We start from the raw sequence: 22353 nt of genomic DNA on the forward strand, positions 1-22353 counted from the left end.
GTGGAAATATGTTCTTGTAAGAATTCCTTCCTCTGATATAAAACCCTTTTTCTTTTTTCAGGAAATGACCTTCCAATACTATCACTACCCGTAGCTCCTGGCATTTACACCTGACCAGACTTATAAATCAGTAAGCCCAAAGTGATTAATTCAACAAGAGAGGGGCACTTGTTCCAAGCTAGCATGGAGAATTTGGCTGGGAATATTCATTCAAGATTGCATGCAGAGAGGGTAAGTCTAGATTTTTCTTTCTATGTGGGGTGAGATATATTAGTTAAATATTGCTGCATAACAGTATTACACAAATATAATGGCTTAAAACTGCATATTTTTTTATTCTCACAGTTCGTGTGGGTCAGAAGTTTCAGCCTGGCTTAGCTGAGTCTTCTTCAGAGTCTTACAAGGCTGCAATTATGATATCAGCCAGGCTGCAGTCTCATCTGAGTCTCAGCGAGGGAAGGTTCAGCTTTCAAGCCATTGAAGCATTCTGTTTGTTTGCTTGCTTAAGCAGCATTCAGTACTTAATGGGCTGCCAGACTGAGGGCCTCTGTTTTTTCCTGGCTGTTGGTTGGGGGTTGTCCTTAGCTCTTTGATGTGTCACAGTTCAAAACATGGTAGCTTTTCTCTTCAAAGTCAGCCAAGGAGCGTTTCCTAGGAAGGCAAGAAACAGTCTTGTGTAATGTAATTATGAACATCATGTAATCACGTACATCTGTCACTTTTATTGTATTCTATTGATTTCATTTTTTCTAACACACTGCTAACAGAGATAAATAGTAACTGTTCAATAAGTAGGAGGCATATTTGATAAAATGACACCATATTCAGGGTGTGGATTTAAAGAAATGAAGCATCACTACCCTGGGAAATCTTTTCTTCTTATTCTTCTTACTGCAGTAAAAGTCATCATAATCCATCCAGTTGCTCATGACAGAAACCAGTTATGTCGCTGGTACTTTCTATTACCTAATTCCCCTATTTCTTTTTTGTCTTTTTTCGTGTCCGGCAATGGAACGCGACCCTCAGTGTCGTGCCCATACCGGACCGGGACCGGCAACGGGATCGCAACCCTCGGTGTTGCGCCCGCACCTCGCTCAGCCAGTGAGCAGGAACTGGTCTGTATGTGGGATCCGAACCCTCGGCGGGAGCGCCGCCATGCTTCCCAAGCGGGGCACTGTAGCAGTGCGCCACCGGGCCTTCCGAATTCCCCTATTTCTAATGAACCTTTGAGTTCTGTGAGTCTGATTCTTAAATGCGCTTACTCCATCTTTGAAGCCATTTCCTTAATCAAGGCCAGTATTATAACTTACATGGCAATGTTATACTGTCCTCCTGCTTTGTTCTCTTGCTTCCCTCCATGCTAGTCTAATTCTTTTTTGTTTATTTACCATAGGCCATTTGTTTGTTTATTTGTTTGTTTATTGCTGTTTTTTCATTGCACAATGTAATCTAATTTTTTAAAAAGTTTTACTGCAATCCTGTCACTGTCTTGCATAAAATATGTCAATACTTTTTCCATCGTTCATAACATAAAATTCTACATTACCAATATGGTCTAAAACTCTCTATACAAATCTGCTCCGTAACTATCGTTCTAGGCTTGATGGACTTCTTTCAGTTTCTCCATCTTGCAAACTCTTTCTGCTTTAAAGGCCTTACCAAGTTCTGCTTTCTTTGGCTGAAACACTCTCTTCTCCTTTATTCCTACTCATCTTTCATGAGTAAACTTCTTAAGATTGGGGAACAAGCAAACAGTATAGGGAGAGAGTAAAGTTGGTAGAAGGGAAATGAAAATATTTGAGCAATTGGTGAAAAGAAGTTGGCAGTTTATGGACTATCTATGAAATACAAAAAATATGAGAGAAAAAGCATAGATTTGATGTCACCCTACTTACGTATATTCTCTCTGACTTCCACCTATCACAAATTATCACTTATTGCATGTTTGTATACATTAAAATATTAGAGAAGAAATATTCAGCAAAGAGTGGTACCAAAGAGATATTTTAAACCTCAGTCTCAATTAATGAAGAAATTCAGCAAAATAAACAGAGTGGTAGTACTTGAGTCAATGTGTATTTTTTCCTCAAATGTGTTTGTCTGAGGACCAATAGCTGTGCTATTCAATATGGTAGACACTGGCCACATGAAGCTGTTTGAAAATGGAAATCAACTGACCATTATTTCCTTGTTAGTGGTATTTCTTTTAGCTGTACTATGTACCTATCTCTGAAAAGCTTTTCTCATACTGCGTTTTCTCAGACAGCACATTTGTAAATATGGACTATGATTCTGTAATGACAGTGAGCACTGTTTTTCAACTTACCTAACACAAAGTGAGGGACGTAGTTTATACTTAATTCATGTGTCGAATAAATAAATTAATGGTCAACTGAATTAAAATAGTTGGGTATTTTAGTTTATCATTAGAGTTAAGCAAAAATAACCATTGTCTCAAGCCATTTATAGACATAGACAAATAAATAGAAACAGAGAAGCAAAAGTAGAGGAATTTAGAGAGATTATAGAGACAGTGAAAGAAATAGAAACTTCAAAGTAAAAGAGATAAAAAGTGTGAACTTGAGATTGAGGAATAGGTATGGAAGATGCAAAGAAAAATTCAAAAGCAATGTAAAATACATAGTCCCAGGAGAAACTGATTAAGAAGAGGTTAATTAGAGTGAGATAAGTAATACTGATAATAACAGCTGTCATTCTCCTTGATATTCAAAAGCCAAACAACTGCTTTATCTTCATTAAGATACCCAGCAGCCCTGCTTCATTCAGCATTTCAGAAATATCTTGAAATTAAATTAATCATTCTGAACATTTTCCTATCAAGTCAAATTTGGTTTCAGGGTTTATTTGAGTATGTATAATTTATAATTAAAGCCCAAAAGGTGCAAAATATCTTTAAATATGAAGAAAATTAGCACTATTAATAGCTCTTCAATTTTCAAAGGTTTCATGCTGGATGATATAACCTTAATAGTCTAATTTGGAGGAAATGATTTTGTGGATTATATCCTGTAGTGAGCTCATAATGCTTAACAAATGGCTACCAGGGGAAGGTGAGAAGGGCCTGGTTTGTAGCATTTGCCAATTTCTGTGATGTAAATACTCCCACCAAGGCCAATTTCAAGGTACAAATATGATATCACTGAATGTGGATTTTGGGAGAGATGCACATAATTAATTCTCGCAGCATACAACTGATAGCATCGTTTTGGATACTTGATAAGCATGAAATACTGGTAATTACTATAACCAATTTCTAATTGGACTTGTCAACACTCTTCAGTTGCAAGTGGCATAAACCCAACTTAAATGACTTTAGGTTGGTTCTTAAGCAAATTGTTCTTTCTTCACATAATTGGGAAGGTTAAGGTGTAAGGCTGATGCTGATGTGGTGAGTTCCAGGGGTTCAGATGATCTAAGCTCTCATTGCCTTTCTGTTCATACCTTATGTGACCACATCCTCAGTTCTCCCTCACAAAGGGACCATCTGCATTCAAAAAGCTTGTGCTCTGGTAATGGAGACAGATACATATATCAATATACTAATGGAGAAAAAGTATAAATCACAGGAAAAAAGAAAAAAAAAGTGTTAACCAGCATTATATTTTTCATAATACATATAACACAATTTTGATTATATATATTTTCTAATATCCCAAATGTAGATTATAAATTCCTTGAGACATATGTCATATTTTAAACTTTATTCCTTTGTGACTATAGACATTTGGATGAAAATTGAAGACCTCATCATTTTGGTATTTGCTACAATAACTTAGAAGGTGGCCTGATTTCAATACTGCCCGATTATCAAAAAATTCATTGTTGACCTTTTGGAGTCATATTTTATTATGTGGAAAGCTCATTTTTGGGGGTCGGCCTCTGAAATATGTAATATCAACAGTATTCAATCATGTGAGAAAAAAAATAAAATGGTGTGATAATATCAAAAAATTCATTGTTGACCTTTTGGAGTCATATTTTATTATGTGGAAAGCTCATTTTTTGGGGTCGGCCTCTGAAATATGTAATATCAACAGTATTCAATCATGTGAGAAAAAAAATAAAATGGTGTGATAATTCCTGAAATATTTTCCTGCATCTCTTATATTTCTCTTTGAGATTAGAACTTTCTTTGCTTATAAGCATTGGCTTCTTTTTTGTTTGGTTTGGTTTGATTTTTCCCTCAAAATGCTTTGGGTTGGACAAGATGACATGTCTGATGTGGCTAATGCTCAATAATTTTAGTTTGTTGATACTCTGAAACACCTAAAAGGTATATAAAAGCAATTTTGGTGGGTTTTTTTATTTGCAGTTTCCTTTGGAGTTTTATTGTAACTCTATTGTAGTGGTATTCAGTTGTCTCGGTCAGAATAAAGTTGTTAAAAATAAAGTATGAATTTGGACTCAATAATAAACTTTTCAACTTTCACCTTGTAGGAAATTCTAAAATTAATGTGCTCAGTTTGGGAGAAGGAAAAAAAACAACAACAACTCACATTTCAATGAAGTTACATTCAGAAATAATGACATGTTACAATCTAGTTTTCCAAATAGATGCAAAGTTCATCTTGAGGCTACTTTGCACTATTGGATAATAAAAAAATATATAACTTATTTTGGATCAAAGTAATTTTTCACCTTGTGAGTATTTAACATTTGTTCAAGTGTAGCTGTTCTGAATCTCTGATTGTGACTAGTGTCAATTACTTTCATTTCTTGCAGTATAACATTTAAAGTGAGTATCAGTGATTCTCAAACGCTTGTATATGCAGAACTTATACTTCAGTGACAAATGAGATGTCAAAAATATCTGATATATAAAAGAAAAATAAACACTTAATAAAAAGAGGAATAGAGGGAACACTTAAAAAAGGGAGCTCCCTTTAAACTTGAATAACGTTTTAGAATTTGAATTTCATTTGACACATTATACTTTAATTTTTTTGAAAAGAGTAAAAAACGTTTAGATACCTATAAAATTGGGGGTGAAGGGGAATCTCTATGAAACTCTCATACTGCTGCATATCTTTTAAGCAAGGCGCTGACTGTCTTTTGTTCCTTACTATCATTTGCTTTATACCAAACTGTCTTAGAAGATAGAGATAGTATATTGTTTTGGAGCAAAAGGCAAACACACTTACTGTCCAATACAATAATGACAATGCCTCCCTCCAGAACAAATACTTCATAGTTCTTGACAATAGATGATTTACTGCCTAGGGTAGTTGACAACTGCATCATTCTAGAACTATTGTAGTTCTAGAACAGGGGTTCTGGATCCTTTTCTCTGTGATTTTCTCCTGTCACTCCCATATATCAGCTTCTCCCTGAAGTTGAGATTCATCATGGTGGCCAAGTGCCTGAAGCAGATCCAAGCCTCACAATGATGCACTGAATGTCCAAGAGGAAGAGGGGGCTGCTTTTCTCCCAAACAACATTTATCCAAATTCCTAAGCTCTAATATTTTTGGACCAAGTTATGACATTGTCCTAATCCTGAGCCAATCACTGTGGACAATGTTATACTGTCTACTGATTGACTTAATTTGGAGTTTAATAACCATCTATGAAACAATTATTACAGCTTGCAGAATGTGATTAAGTTTAGTGGCATGGGGCAAATATGAACCATTCTCCAAACTGGGTTCATAGTCAATTCCACCAAAATGAAATGGGTTCTGTACAGTTCATGAGCAGAGAAATAGACAATGTGAAAGTATCTAGCAATTTCCATTACACCTTGATTCAGGAATGCTGGATTCAGGTCACTGGAAATCTCTCACTCTCTCTCATCTCAGTTTTCTTTAGTGTCTGCTCCAAACCAAGTTCCCCCAAACCACTAGAGTTCCCAGGCTTAAAAAACAGTCCATCAGCTTAAATCCTGAGAGCAAAAATGTATTTTTTCTCAGTAGCTCAAACAAATAACCGGGGTGAATCTTCATTAGACAAACATAGGTCACACATCTATACTTGAAACCAACTCTTCTGACAGAGATATGAATGCTCATATTGATTAGCCCTGGGCCATAAGATGTCTTGGTGGTAGGATTTAAGGTCAGATTTGTTTAAGTCACTAGGGCTTAGAATGAAAGCCAAGAAGATCTCCAAATAAATATCAGGAGTCACTGATTGAAGAAGGGAAATGATAGATAGGTAAAACAACAAAAACAATAACAATGATATCTGTCCAATACCAAAAAAAAAATATTCAATTGCTTTATGTCAAGAAAACCCAAACAATATATGTGTTTAACTGAATTAATTGAAACTGGTTTACTGTTTGTAGCAAAATAAAAAAGTTTCATAGTGTCTTAGTCCCATCTGGTTGCTATAACAAAATACCATAAAGTGGTAGCTTATAATCAACATACATTTATTTCATATAGTTCTGGAGGCTGGGAAGTCCAAGGTTAAGGTGCCAGAAGATTTGGTGTCTGGTGAGAACCCTCTTTCTGGATCATAGGTGGTGCCTTTTTGCTGTGTCTTCACGTGGTGTAAGGGACTAGTTTTCTCTGGGGTCTCATTTATAAGGGCACTAATCCCAATAATAAGGGCTCTGTGCTTCCAAAGGTCACACCTTCTATTATTATCACATTGGGGGTAGAATTTCAGCATATAAATTTTGGGGGCACAAACATTCAGACCACAGCACTTACCATTTGGATAAAACCAGGTGTGTAACCCGCATGCTAACTGAAAATCACTTCATTGCTTTAACAACAGGAGATTACTTTAAAACAACAAAAATAAATTTAAAATTCTTTATTACTCATACAAGGAATTTAATATCATTGACTTTGAAATAGTAATTTATTGAACATTCTTTGAGATCTACAAAGGAAATTAAAAAAAAAAATCACAAGGCAGAGTTAATCTCTACTTTGGCCTAAGCATTCTTATTTACTTGACTGAAGGAGCCATTGAACTATTTTTTAAATTTAAAAACATACTTCAAGGGCCGGCCCGGTGGCGCACTGGAGAGTACGCCACTTGGGAGCACAGCGGCGCTCCCGCCGAGGGTTCAGATCCCATGTGGAGACTGGTTCCCGCTCACTGGCTGAGTGCGGTGCATGCGCAACACCGAGGGTTGCGATCCCGTTACCGGTCAGTAAAAAAGACAAAAAGGAAAAAAAAAAACATACTTCAAAATTATTTCCAGTTCCATTAAATAATGCAAAACTTATGTAGCATTATGTAACATTATGTAGTATCAGTGACCATGTCAGGAAAAAATTTGTTGAACTAAGAAAAACAGGCTAATATCTGCAAGGGAAAAAATATATACATATATATTTTAAAAGATTTTTAAATTCAAAGTGTATTAACGTGTTAAATGCTTTAAATGGAGTCTGATTAGGGAAACTGCTCAGCATACAATCTTTGCATAAGTGAGTTTCCAATTTAGTTTTGCATTTCACCTTTAATAATAGCACCACTAACATATAATGACTGTTAAGGTTCTTTTTGCCAAATTCATCTAAAGATAAAACAATTTTTAAGTCAAATACAGTAATATTAGTAATTGTGTGTTAAAACATGACTCAAGGTTGCATACTGTCTATTACTGATCTGATTACTTTATATAAGAGTCTAAATATGGAAAGTTGACCCTACTTAAAACATGTAATGCATTAACAATGGCTGCCATGATTCTTATTAATCTAGGCTTTATAGTATGTCTAGTTTAAATTAAAGCATTAGCTCTAAATCAGGAGCTAAGGAAGCCATCTTTTCTAACATGATAGATTTCTACCCCCTTACCTTGTATTGCAGGAATGAGGCACTATATGGTGCAAGTTGATTATCTGACTGCTTTTCCAAGAGTCCTCTCTCCTCTGAATAATTTTATCTGCTTCTTATTTATCGATGACAGAACTCTGCTTATTTCAAGGAGTCACCTAACCATATTTATTGAATGCTTTTAAGAATTACAAATGATAAAAACTAAATATTTTCATGCCTTCAAGAGCTTTTAATCTAAAGTAGAAAAATAATGTGTGTGTATGAGTGTTTGATACATTTGTAATAGATGTAATCAAATATAAAATAGATATTTTATTTTTATTTTTCATTATTATTTCATGTTATGCTTTGAGTGAAAGAACAAATGAAAGTTATAGAAATTACTAAAATAATACCCAGTTGCAGGTGATTAAGAGTGCAAAAGGAAAAATCTGAAAAAAAAAAGTTCTTAAATATTTACAGAAAGCACATGCAGCTAACGTTGCAAACACTGAAATTAATATCCACATTTGCAAAATTTGCTGTAGGTCATACACCACCTATGATTTTAGGGGCCCAAATACAAGGCACATGATAGAAAATGAAAATTTCCCAAAAGGTTGTAATGAGTGATTAATCTTCTTCATGGACTGAAGTGAGGGGATTGGATCACTGCATAGCAGAATCAACACAAACTCCATAAAAATACCAATGACGTTTTTCACAGAAGTAGAAAAAATACTCCTAACATTCATATGAATTAGTATTTTGAATATTTCATCCATTTTCTTCTGGCTTGTAGAGTTTCTGTTGAGAAGTCTGCTGTTAGTTTGATAGGGGCTCCCTTACAGGTGATCGTATAACTTCGTATAATGTATGCTATACGAAGTTATTACGTATATATATATAAAGCCAGAGGCATAACACTACTCAAAATCAAATTATACTACAAAGCTATAGTAACCAAAACAGTATGGTACTGGCATAAAAACAGACACACGGACCAATGGAACAGAACTGAGAAACCAGACACCAACCGAAAAACCTACAGCCAACTTATCTTTGACAAAGGCACCAAGAATATACATTGGGGAAAAGCCTGCCTCTTCAGTAAGTGGTTCTGGGAAAATTGGACATCATACATAGAAGAATAACACTAGACCTATACCACTTATATATCAAAAGCAACTCAAAATGGATTAAACAATTAAATATACATCCCCAAACTATAAAACTCATAAAAGAAAACATAGGGGAAACAGTTCAAGAAGTAGGACTGTGCAAAAACTTTATGAATATGACCCCAAAAGCACAGGCAACAAAAGGAAAAATAAACAAATGGGATTATATCAAAGTAAAAAGCCTCTGCACAGTAAAAGAAAGAACAGAGTAAAAAGAAAACCTACAGAGTTGGAGAAAATAGTTGCAACATGTGCATCCAACAAAGGTTTGATATCCAGAACATATAAGAAACTCAAACAACTTAACAGTAGAAAATTAAATAACCTGATTAAAAAATGGGGAAAGGAGCTGAATGGGCATTTCTCAAAAGAAGATATATGCATGGCCAACAGACACATGAAAAAATGCTCAGCATCACACAGTATCCAGAAAGTGCAAATCAAAACCACATTGAGATATCATCTCACTCCAGATGACTGGCCATTATCAAAAAAGACAGATAATAATAAGTACAGCATGGATGTGGAGAAAGGGGAACCCTCTTACACTGTTGGAGATACTGTAAAATGGTGTAGCCATTATGGAAAATGTTATGGAGTTTCCTCAAACAACTACAGATAGAACTGTCATGTGATCCAGCAATCCCACTGCTGGGTATATACCCAAAGCAATGGAAATCATCAAGTCTATGGAATATCTGTACTCCCGTGTTTATTGCAGCTTTGTTTACAATAGTCAAGAATTAGAACCAACCTAAATGTTCATTGTTAGATGACAGGGTAAAGAAAATGTGGTATATTTATTCTGTGGAATACTACTCTGCCATAAAAAAGAATGGAAAACTGCCATTCATACCAATATGGATGACCTTAGTGGAAATTATGTTAAAGTGAAATAAGCCAGGCACAGAAAGAGAAATACCACATGTCCTCACTTATATGTGGAAGCTAATAAAAATAAATAAATAAATGAATGAATAAATAAAAAAGAGGAAAGCTACAATAGTCACAATAATATATTGAACTTTAAAGAAAAGAAAACAGAACTGAAGTTACCAGAGGTGGGAAGGGGAGGCGGGAAGGGAGGAGTTGGTAAAGGGCCATGAAAATTAATTACATTGGATAGTGAAGAATATACTAATTATCTTGATTTGATCATAACATATTGCACACAACTATTTTTATTATATGCTCTACCTCACAGATATGTACAATCAATTATGTTCCAATAATAAATAATTAATTAATTAATAAAGAAAGAGAAAAAAAAAAAAAAACTAAAAGGGAATGTAGCCAATCTGTAGTTTCCTAAATATTCTAAAGGGAAAAATAAAGGTTTAATAGAGTGTTGCCCTTTAGTCATTTACATAATCCTTTAAAATGAACAGGAATTTGATTTTCTAAGCAATTACTGAATATTTCAGCAGTAGTATGGGAAGTCTGCCTCTGGGTGAAGCTTAGTTTTTCTTATGTGACATGACTGGTTACTGGCTTAGAAAATAGATTTAACATTACAAGAATATTGTGGCTGTTTCCAGCCCAGTTGGCTTTCAGGCAATATTCAAATAAAGCTAATTTCAAAGGTCTTTGAGAAAAAAAAAATCACAAAGGCAGAACCTGTTCAGTAAATTATAGCAATAGTATAGACTTCATACTGTGAGTTTTTCATACTGTGTATTGTTTTTAGCTCTAACCCCATAATTTTTCTAAGAGAAAAAAGGAGACTGATTTCTATGGGATGGTGAAATTGCAAAGAACATTTTTACTTTTATTACTTGCTGAATTTTTTTTCTTTTAACAAAATCCCTATACATTTTACCTCTGTTGCAAGCAGCAGTGCTCCTCTGCAATATGTGGGGTTTTTTTGTTTTATTTATTTATTTATTTTTCATATGTACATAGAAATACAAAAGCATAGTATCCTAGGACTGCTTGATACTATATAAACAGGGCGCTTGCCTTTGGTATGCACCTTCTGCAGGGACATTGCTTTTTTATTTGAGTTTGCAGCATTTTATCCCTAGAGTTTTCAGATAATTTCTCCATCCCTTCCTCCTTAAATAAACCTATGAAATTGGAATTGCAATGGCCTCTATGCAACATGGTAATGAACTAGATAGTTTTAGATAAAACGAAGTAAAGGTGGTGATATGGACAGGATTCAGATTTGGGAGTTTCAATCTCTACAGGTGTGTACTTGAGTTAATAAAATGTGTAAAGAACCATTTTCTCACCAAATGGGATAACAATAGCATCCACTTCAAAGAGACTTTGTGAGGAGTAAGTAAGATAATGTGAGTAAAAGCGTTGACACTCAAAATGGAGGTTAGTAGAAGTCTTTTTATCTTTATTTTCCTTCTTATGTGGTGTCATTCCGAGAAACAAAATTTCATGCAGTCCAACTGATAGTTCATAGACACCCTGCATTCCCAGATGAATTCAGACAACACAAATCAATTCAGCTTCCTTCAGTACCTCCGAGAACACCACGCCCATCAGCAGATGTCATTAGAATTGTGAGCAATGAATGTTCTCCCTTGGGTGCCACATGTTTTAATTTCACACGGAATAAAAAGACAACCCCCCGCTTTCCATCCTAAATAGCATTTCTGTAGCTACTTCAATCAGAAATAAAGTCAGTGTCATAAGAACCAAGAGGGTTAAAGATAATATTATATGTTGTGAAATGAAGTCACTTTCAAAAGTGATTTCCTAAGATCTAAAAGAAGTGAGTTTCTTTTTGGTGTTGGCCTCTTGGGTTTGCTGCAAACTTTGTGAAATGTCAAGACTTGATATTGCTTTGAGTAGATTTCCAAATCAGTAACCAAGAATTACATTGCCCATTTGATCTCTTCCACTGATAAAGCATTTTTGTAAAATAAACACATAAAAAGTACAAGTGAGCTCTCAGTATTATATAATGAAGATAAAATGCATTGAGTCCTGGATAAACGAATTCAAAAACTTTGTTAAAAGTCTCAAATCACACGGTAAATTTTGTAATGTTTAGGTACAGAATATACCTTGAATTTGTCATTTTGGTCATTGTTTGTGTCTACCTCCTCAAAAATATTCTCATTTCCACACAATGTTTTCCTTAAGAGATTCATAACACGTGTCCCTCCCCCTATACAGGGGACACTAATCATAATTTTAGGCAACACAAATGAAAAAGATTTTGACAAATTCAAAAGCTTTGCCATGATAGAAAGAACAGAGTTCTATGAGAATGTATTTTCCAGCAACGTTAAAATCCTGCTGTAAATGTTCACATTATGGTTATTTTTGACAGATTTTTGGTGAATTCTTTGAAATCAAAACCGTGAGAATGTTTTCCTTCCTTTCTAGACAAAAGAATTGAAAATGGCCAAAAGATGGCACTCAGGAAATCTGCATACCCTTTCAGGAATAGAGCTCACTTCTTTTTTTTTTTTTTTTTTTTTTTTTTTTTTTAGCTCCCACAAATAAGTGAGAACATGTGGTATTCCTCTTTCTGTGCCTGACATGTTTCACTTAATATAATTTTCTCTAAGTCCATCCATATTGTTGCAATGGTAGTATTTCATTCTTTTTTACAGCTGAGTAGCATTCCATTGTGCGGATGTACCAAAGTTTTCTTATCTACTCATCAGATGATGGACATTTGGGCTGGTTCCAGCTCTTGGCTATTGTAAATAGAGCTGCAATAAACATTGGAGTACTGGTATTCCTTCGGAATGATAATTTCCATTCCTCTGTGTATATTGCCAGCAGTGGAATCACTGGGTCATATGGTAGATCTATCTGTAATTGTTTGAGGAACCTCCATATCATTTTCCTTACTACACCATTTTGCAGCCCCACCAGCAGTGAATGAGAGTTCCTTTTTCTCCGTAACCTCACCAGCACTTATCATTCTCAGTCTTTTGGATGTTAGCCATCCTAACTGGAGTGAGATGGTATCTCAAAGTGGTCTTGATTTGCATTTTCCAGATGCTGAGTGAGGTTGAGCATTTTTTCATTCTGTTGGCCATTCATTATCGTCCTTTGAGAAATGCCTATTCAGCTCCTTTGCCCATTTTTTAATTGGGTTACTTGTTTTTTGCTGTAAAGTTGTTTGAGTTCCTTGAATATTTTGGATATTAATCCTTTTTCAGATGCATATTTGCAAATATTTTCTCCCACCCTGTTGGTTGTTTTTTTACTCTGTCGATTGTTTCTTTTGCTGAGCAGAAGCTATTGATTTTGATATAATCCTATTTGTTTATTTCTCCTTTAGTTGCCTGTGATTTGGGGGTCCGATTCATGAAGTCTGTACCAACTCCTCCTTCCTGGAGTGTTTCCCCTATGTTTTCTTTAAGGAGTTCTATTGTTTCATATTGTATATTTAATTCTTTAATCCATTTTGAGCTGATTTTGGTATATGGTGAAAGGTACAGGTCTAGTTTCATTCTTCTACATATGAGCATCCAGTTTTCCAAGCACCAATTGTTGAAAAGGCAGTCTCTTCCCCAGTATGTAGATTTGCTGCCTTTGTCATAGGTCAGATGGCTGTAGGCATATGGATTGATTTCTGGGTTCTCTATTCTATTCCATTGATCTGTGTGTCTATTTTTATGCCAGTACCATGCTGTTTGGGTTATTATAGCTTTGTAATATAGTTTAATGCCAGGTAGTGTTATGCCTCCAGCTTTATTCTTTTTGCTCAGGATTGCTTTGGCTACAAGTTGTCTTTTGTAGTTCCATATAAATGTCAGTATAGCTTTTTCCATCTCAGAGAAAAACGTCATTGGAATTTTGAGGGTGATTGCATTGAATTTGTAGATTACTTTGGGTAATATGGACCTTTTCACAATGTTAATTCTTCCAATCCGAGAGCATGGGATATCTTTCCATCTTCTTGTGTCCTCTTTAATTTCTCTCAACAGTGGTTTGTAATTCTCTTCATAGAGATTTTTCACATCCTTGGTCAGCTTTATTCCTAAGTTTTTTTTTTTTTTTGGTGGTTATTGTAAATGGCCTAGCTTTCTTGATTTCTTTTCCTGCATGTTCACTGTTGGAATATAGAAATGCTACTGATTTTTGTGTGTTGATTTTGTATCCTGCAACTTTGCTGATTTCTCTAGCTAGTACTTCCAACACTATGTTGAATAGCAGTGGTAAGAGTGGGAATCCTTTCCCTCTTTTTAAGGGAAAAGCTTTCATCTTTTACCTATTTGGGATGATATTTGCAGGGGGTTTACCCTATATGGCTTTAATTATGTTCAGATGCTTTCCGTCTATGCCTAAGTTGTAGAGAGTCTTTATCATGAAAGGATTTTGAATTTTGTCAAGTGCTTTTTCAGCATAAATAAAGATGATCATGTGGTTCTTGTCTTTGCTTTTATTAATGTTGTATATCTCATTTATTGATTTGTGTATGTTGAATCAACCTTGCATCCCTTGAATGAATCCCGTTTGATCATTGTGTATAATTTTCTGTATGTGTTGCTCTTTTCTGTTAGCTAGTATTTTATTGAGGATTTTTGTGTCTATATTCATCAAGGACATTGGCTTGTAGTTTTCTATTTTTGGTGCATCTTTGTCAGGTTTTGGTATCAAGTTGAAGTTTTCCTCATAGAATGAATTTGGGAGAATTACCTCTGTTTCAGTCTTTTGGAAGAGTTTGTAGAGAATTGGTACCAGTTCCTTTCCGAAGGTTTGGTAGAACTCTGCAGTGAACCCATCTGGTCCTGGGCTTTTCTTTGTTGGGAGCCTTCTGATTACGGCTTAAATCTCTTTTATGGTTATTGGTCTGTTCAGATTTTCTATATCTTCTTGGCTTGGTTTTGGTAGTTTGTATGTGTCCATAAGTTTATCCGTTTCCTCCAGATTTTCAAATTTGTTGGCACATATTTGTTTACAGTAGTCTCTAATGATTCCTTGTATTTTGGAAGTATCAGTTGTAATATCTCCTTTTTCATTTCTAATTTTTGTTATTTGGGTCTTCTTTCTTCTTCTCTTAGTTAGCCATGCTAAAGATTTGTCATTTTTATTTATCTTTTCAAAAAACCAATATTTGGTTTCATTGATCTTTTGTATTGTTTTTCGGGTTTCTATTTCATTTAGTTCTGCTCTGCTCTTATTTCTTACTGTCTACTAACTTTAAGTTTGGATTGTTCTTGTTTTTTTTAGATCTTTAAGGTGAAGTTTTAGGTTGTTTATTTGCCATCTTTCCATTCCTCTGAAGTAAGCATTTAATGTGATAAATTTCCCCCTTAGTACTGCTTTTGCAGTAGCCCACAGGTTTTGGTATGTGTCATTATTTTCAGGAATTTTTTTGATTTCCTGTTTAATTTCTTCCTGGATCCACATGTCACTATGTAGAATGTTGTTTAATTTTCATGTGTTTGTATAGTTTTCAGAGTTTTGTTTTTATTGATTTCTAATTTTAATCCATTGTGATTGGAAAAAATACATGGAATAATTCCAATTTTTTGAATTTGTTGAGACTTGTTTTGAGACCTAACTTATGGTCTATCCAGGAGAATGTTCCATGTGCTAATGAGAAGAATGAATATTCTGAGTTTGTTGGATGAAATATTCTGTAGATGTCTGCCAAATCCAATTGGTCTAAAGTATTGTTTAGATGTTGTGTTCTGCCAAATCCAATTGGTCTATGAAATATTCTGTAGATGTCTGCCAAATCCAATTGGTCTAAAGTATTGTTTAGATGTTGTGTTTCTCTGTTGATTTTTTGCCTAGATGATCTGTCCAATGAGGAGAGTTGGGTGCTCAGGTCTCCCACTGTTATGGTGTTACTGTCTATCTCTTTCTTTAGATCTAATAGGGGATGCTTTGTAAATCTAGCTGCTCTGACATTGAGTGCATATATATTTATGATTTTCATGTCTTCTTGATAGATAGATCCTTTTATCTATATATAGTGGCCTTCTTTATGTCTTTTTATTGTTTTTGCTTTAAAGTCTATTTTATCTGATATAAGAATAGCTACTCCAGCTTGTTTTTATTTCTATTTCCATGATATATCTTTTTTTCCATCCTTTCACTCTTAGTCTATGTGTGTCTTTATAGGTCAAGTGAATCTCTTGAAGACAGCATGTTGTTGGGTCCATCTTTTTAATCATGTCAGTCAGTCTATGTCTTTTGAATGGGGAATTTAATCCCTTTCCATTCAGAGTTATTATTTGAAAGCGGTTTATTTATTCTTAGCATTTTAATGATTTTTGTAGAGATGTCTTAAGTATTTTTTATTCCTTTCTAATTTTCGGTTTGTCTTCTGTATTTGTTAGTTTCTTGGGGTGATCAATAAGCTAATTTTTTTTTTTTGGTAGCATTTTTGTTTTGCTGCTAGGTATTGTTCTTTCTTGCACATTCATGGCAGTGATGGTTGTTTTTGTTGTATCAAACCCAACACTTCCTTGAGAATTCCTTGTAGGGCTGGTTGTGTGATAGCGAACTCTCACAGTTTTTGTTTTTCTGAGAAATATACTATTTGTCCTTCATTTTGGAAGGATAGCCATGCTGGGCAAAGTATTCTTGGCTGGCAATTTTTGTCCTTTAGTGTTTGAATATATTGTCCCATACTTTTCTGGCTTTTAGGGTTTCTGATGATGTCTAATGTTATTCTGATTGGGGCTCCCTTACAGGTGACTTGCTGCTTCTCTCTTGCGGCTTTTAAGATTCTCTCTTTGTCTTTGAGTTTTATCAGTTTGATTATCACATGTCTTGGAGAAGTCCTTTTTGGGTTGAATGTGCTTGGGGATCTTTGGGCTTCCTGAATCTGGAGATCTGTGACTTTCCCTATACCTGGGAAGTTTTCTGCTATTGTTTCATTGAACACATTCTCAAAGCCTTTTCCTTTCTGCTCCCCTTCAGAAATACCCTGTTTGTTCACTTAATGTTGTCTGCTATCTTTCTTAGATTTTTTTTTTATTTTTTTAAATTCTTTTTTCTTACTTTTTCTTTTTCTTACCCCTTCAGAAATACCCTGTTTGTTCACTTAATGTTGTCTGCTATCTTTCTTAGATTTTTTTATTTTTTTAAATTCTTTTTTCTTACTTTTTCTTTTTCTTATTTTTATATCTGCCTGAGTTATTCAAATATCCTGTCTTTAAGATCAGAAATTCTTTCTTCTATTTCTTCTACCACGTGGACTCTTTATTTCTATTCTATGATCTAGACTGAGAACAGAAATACATGAAAATAGTACATGAGGATGAATGGATTTTTTTCTTTCTTTTTGTTTTTGTTTTTATATTGTAGTGTTAATAACTACTAGTGTTGATGGCTCTTTTTTTTGTATTGAACATTTCTGATTTGGGGGCATGTGGTTTCCCTCAAGGCCATTTACTGGAATCCTTGGTAAATAAGTTGTGGTCTAGCTTGCTCATTTTTCTTCCATAGGAGGTAATCCACGTGATTCTTTGATGTCTACATAACATGGCTTACACAAAGTCAGTCTCATGGTCATTAAAAGCCTGGGTATAAAAGTACAGTCATCCAATAGGGGATTGATCCAGAACCTCCCATGTATACCAAAATCCATGAATGCTCAAATAAATCCCTAGTATAAGATGGTACAGTATTTGCATCTAACCGGCACACTTCCTCATGTATACTTTAAATAATCTCTATATTACTTACAATACTTTATACAATGTAAATGCTATGTAAATAGTTGTTATACTATATTTTTGGAGAAATAATCAAGAAAGAAAGGTCTGTTCATGTTTAGTACAGACACAATTTTTTTCCCAAATATTAATGATCTGAGCTTGGTTGAATTCATGGATGTGAAACCCACAGATACAAAAAATCAAGGTAATTGTAATGTCACAATAAAGAACTCACAAATAATCAGTTTAGATTTCCAAGAAGAAATCAACTGAGATAATTTCTGTTCCAACAAAGAAAAATTCCACTTCAAAATAGTGAGACCAAAAAGCCCATGGAATGCTGGCATGTTAGCTCAGTTGGTTAGAGTGTGGTGCTGATAACACCAAAGTCCAGGGATTCATTCCTGTATCAGAAAGCAAAAATAAAAACCAAAAGTGTCCCAGAGCTTTCAGGTTTCAGGAATGATTTGATGAAGGCTCAGACTGAATTTTATTTTCCATCATTTTCTGTGCACTGGCCACATCAACTTACTTTCTCCATGGCATCCAAGTGTAATAAGCAGTTCTAGGCCTCACATACAACACATCATCCATAAATATAAAGAGACATCCTGGGATTTGTTTTTCTGCTGTCAGACATTTAGTTCGGGGAAAGCTCGTATTGAAATTCTTTCATTGAATAAAATTTGGTCATTTATCCTCTCTAAACTAATCTTGTCAGTAAGAAGAATGAAAACTCTGATTTGACAGCTGGGATGCCCGTGAAGCTAGAAGTGGCTTTGGGTCCTCCTTAACCATAAAGCTACTATACACTCGTGAGAGGAGGACAGAACTGCAGCACTACAATGCCCACTGCAGCTTGACTTCTATTTTTCACTGTGCTTTTTTTTACAAGCCTTGAGCATTTCTTGGTGTTTAATAATGCACACATTTTTCCTGGAATGGAAGTTATGTAAATATTAATGGGTGGTGCTCTGTATTTGCTCGTTAGTTTTTCAGAGGTCATTAATGAGATACCCCAGCATGATTTACTTGCTTTTATATCAGAGGCTAAGTTTTTTGTGTCATATAGTTCAGACTACCTGTGGGTGGTTGTAAGAGAGAGAAAAAGAGAGAAAGAGATGCTATTGCCCCTCAAAATACAGAGTGATACTTCCTATAACAACACCCTTAACAAAAACATTACAACATAGGTTATAAATAAAAGTTATAATCATGTAATTAAATATCATTTTCTTTGTTTCATTTAAATGACATTCCATTATACATTTTATTTCATATTTAGTATTTTAATAAATTAGATATTTTTATATTATTTACTATTTATGTCAAATTTATTTACTAAACAAAAAATTGCTGAGTACTTAATATTTGTCAGATAGTATATAATGTAACAAAAGATGAAAATAAATAAGACAAAATTCCCAGTCTACTGCTTCCCCACAACCTGCCACCAGCCAACAAGTCATAAAATTATATATATAATTATCGCATAGAATATAAATAATCACATGCAGGCATACGAGGGTGTTATGGGAACTCAGTTAATTAAAAAGATTAATTATTCCTGAGTTCCTGGGGTTTGATTTGAACCTTAAAGGACGAATATAAGTTTGTCAGATAAACAAAGAGTACATGAAATTCACATAGATTACCCTGATATCCAGACCTAAAGATACAAAAGAATTGGGTAAGTGTGTAGGAAGACCATGTAATTTGTCCAAACTGGGATGCATCTCAGAGTAAAACAACACTAGCGATTAGAATTACATTAAATTTTTAAAGGCTACTATTGACCCACAAATTGAATTTAATATGCTAACAGACATATAAAATAATTTGAATAAAACTTACTTTCATAAGTAATTTTTCTAAAAATTAAGAAATGCATGTACACATTGAAGAAAAATTTTAAATCCCTTTTCCAATTTGGTTATCTGAGCATTAAGTTCAATAGAGGCACAGTAATTACTTTTGCTGCATATTTATATACTTAAAGAGTTTCTTGGTTGATTTATTTTCTAGATTTCTGTCTCTAATATCTAGAAAATATTCTTACTAGTTAGTGTATTTTCGGTAAGTTCTTTTTCTTTTTATTTTTTTCATGAAATAGCTTGAGATTCTAATTCATTGCATTTGAAATTGTGGATAATTTCAATTGATTCATTGTTGGAGGCAATCAATAATATACAATTATGTTTCTAAAATATTAATATGCAGTTAAATTTACTTTTTTGGTGTAAAGTTCTTAAATTTTTAACACATGTATACCACCAATACTATCAGGGTTAAATTTGTTCTGTCACTCCAAAAAGCTACTTATTTTTTCCTTGGGTAGTTACAGTCTCCTCCCATTTCTCACCATTTTTGGAAAAAATTACTCTTTATGAGACTCAATTCACAATTCATAAATTAAAAATTAAATTCATAAATATTTTATACCACATGTTTTCAGAGTTATTGTCTTTTTGACGACATTAAGTGTACCATTCTATGACAAATATGTTTGTAACATTAAACCCTTAAATTAATCTGCCTCTTTAATGATCATTTTGATGATTCTAGAAATTTACATGCTGGAAGATTTATAGATTTTTGCAATTCCATTTTATTCCATAGCAGAAAATAAATGTATCCAATGAAATGTGGGGTCCCCAATAAGAGGTTCTTTCTACAATTTGAGATATCCTAAAGCAAAATCATAAATATCAGAATAAAGTCTTGTATACTAGTTGAGTTCTATCATTTAATTTTGTCACTTACAGGTATTGATAGGTATAAATTTCAAAGCAATGCCTTTGAATTTAATTTAATTGCTTTCAATAATTGTTATTTGATGAAAGCTTTAAAAGTTGACTTTTTCATGTACGAGTTTATAACATTTTGGTTATAATAATTTAGAACCATTTAGTTCTAATAATTTAGAAAAAAATGCTACCACAATTTAGAGGAGTGACATTGAAAAGTTTAATACCCATGTAGGACGTGTGGATTCATTCATGTATCCATTCTTCAAAGTCTCAAACATTTCTAAAATCCTAATGCTAAAAAGAAAGAAGGCATACACTGCCATACTCATTTTTTGTCTTTCCTTTCTTTCTTTTTAGTATTCTATATTAATTTCATTACTAAACTTTCTTGGCACTGTTACTTGATGTATTTATTTTAAAAATTAAAAGGTAAAATTTGACTGTTTTTCCTTCTATTTTTATTGGTGGAATATGTCAGCTTGTTTTAATGTAATTATAAATTATATATACTACAGAATCAATTCCAAGTACATTTTGCCACATTGCTAAGAATTGAAAGAGTCAAACCGTTACCAAAAGTAAGATAAATAAATAGTTTGTAATTTTATATTATTAAAATTAATATTAAAACCACTTTGTCAGCAACATTCTCAATAATTTTATGGAAGGACTTCTCAGCCCGCATTTTCAACAGAAATTTCATATGTCGCTAAACTAATTTTCTGTTCTTGACATTGATTGGTAATGGGGTGGCTTTGCACATCTCTTAGTACATGGCATAGGCCAAGGCATGACTTCCTGGAACAAAGGTTGTTCCAGAAGGGGTGGTAGCCTTGAACATTTTTTCCCCACTGCCTGATATGGGAAGAACTTTTTTGCTAATAGGTAACTCATGTACACTCAATCCTTTACCTCTAGCCTCTGAATTGTGCCTCTGTGCAGTGGCAGAAAAGTGCAGAATACACTCTTATCCTGTTGCCTTCAGACTTGGATATTTTATTTTCTTTGACAAAAAATGTGAACAGAATCACCTTAAAAATAATCATGTGCATTTACTCTCCCTCTTGCATTCCTGGATTCTCCACGAGAAGGCAGCTGACATCTTTGGTTCCAAGGAGAATGCGGAGACATGTGGAGCAGAATTAACTCTACCTGAGCATTAGAGCCAAGTCCAGCCATCCTACAACCTGAAGAAGCACTACCCCAGCTGACCTGCAGAACTGCAAGAAAAATAATCATTGTAATTCCATGAGATTCTTAGATGGTTCATTACATAGCAAAAGTTGACGGATGCAGACAACATCTCCTTTCTAAAAATTTCTCCTGTTCTTTTCATTTACAAATCAAATGTCCATCTCTTCTCACTGGAACTTTCTAACATTCCTATTTCATCTATATATTAGGCTCTCTCAGCTGAACTCGTCATTATTAACTGTTTCCAAGTTGTTCTCAGGAATATTCTAGGCTCTCTCACTACTATAACACTATGCTGAGTCTTGTAATACTCAATTACATAATGTTTGCAACATAAACATTTTTTCTACTGGCTAACTTTGTAGAATTCAAAAAAAAAGATGCCTAAGTGTGAAGGCAAAATGTAGGCAAATAAATGTAGACTCTAGTAGGAAAAATGTAGTTATGCTGTTCTATTCTTCTCTAGTCTGTTAAACCATATCTGTACATTTCCTCTGAGGTAATACTCAATTACATAATGTTTGCAACATAAACATTTTTTCTACTGGCTAACTTTGTAGATTTCAAAAAAAAAGATGCCTAAGTGTGAAGGCAAAATGTAGGCAAATAAATGTAAACTCTAGTAGGAAAAATGTAGTTATGCTGTTCTATTCTTCTCTAGTCTGTTAAACCATATCTGTACATTTCCTCTGAACATTATCTCAAAGACAATGTCAAATAAGTAGAGGAAAGCAGGGTAAGCAGAAACAAAACCTGTACGTAAATTCTGCTAAATGAATCAGGCATATGTGTATTTGTAGGGGTGAGTATGTGTGTGTGCATGAGAGAGAGAGAGAGAGAGAGAGAGAGAGAGAGAGAGAGAGAGAGAGAGAGAGAGAGAGAGAGAGAG

General features: G+C 34.2%; 1 long non-coding RNA gene across 1 annotated transcript; it reads left to right on the forward strand.

Moving 5' to 3' along the window:
- Positions 1-72: 72 nt before the first annotated feature.
- LOC103603877 lies at positions 73-21587 on the forward strand. The gene is made up of 2 exons (XR_551661.1): positions 73-231; positions 21362-21587. It is a non-coding gene; the product is annotated as an uncharacterized LOC103603877 (long non-coding RNA).
- Positions 21588-22353: the final 766 nt, after the last annotated feature.

Source organism: Galeopterus variegatus, unplaced genomic scaffold (assembly GCF_000696425.1).
Source record: "Galeopterus variegatus unplaced genomic scaffold, G_variegatus-3.0.2 Scaffold4845, whole genome shotgun sequence".
Lineage (NCBI taxonomy): Eukaryota > Metazoa > Chordata > Mammalia > Dermoptera > Cynocephalidae > Galeopterus > Galeopterus variegatus.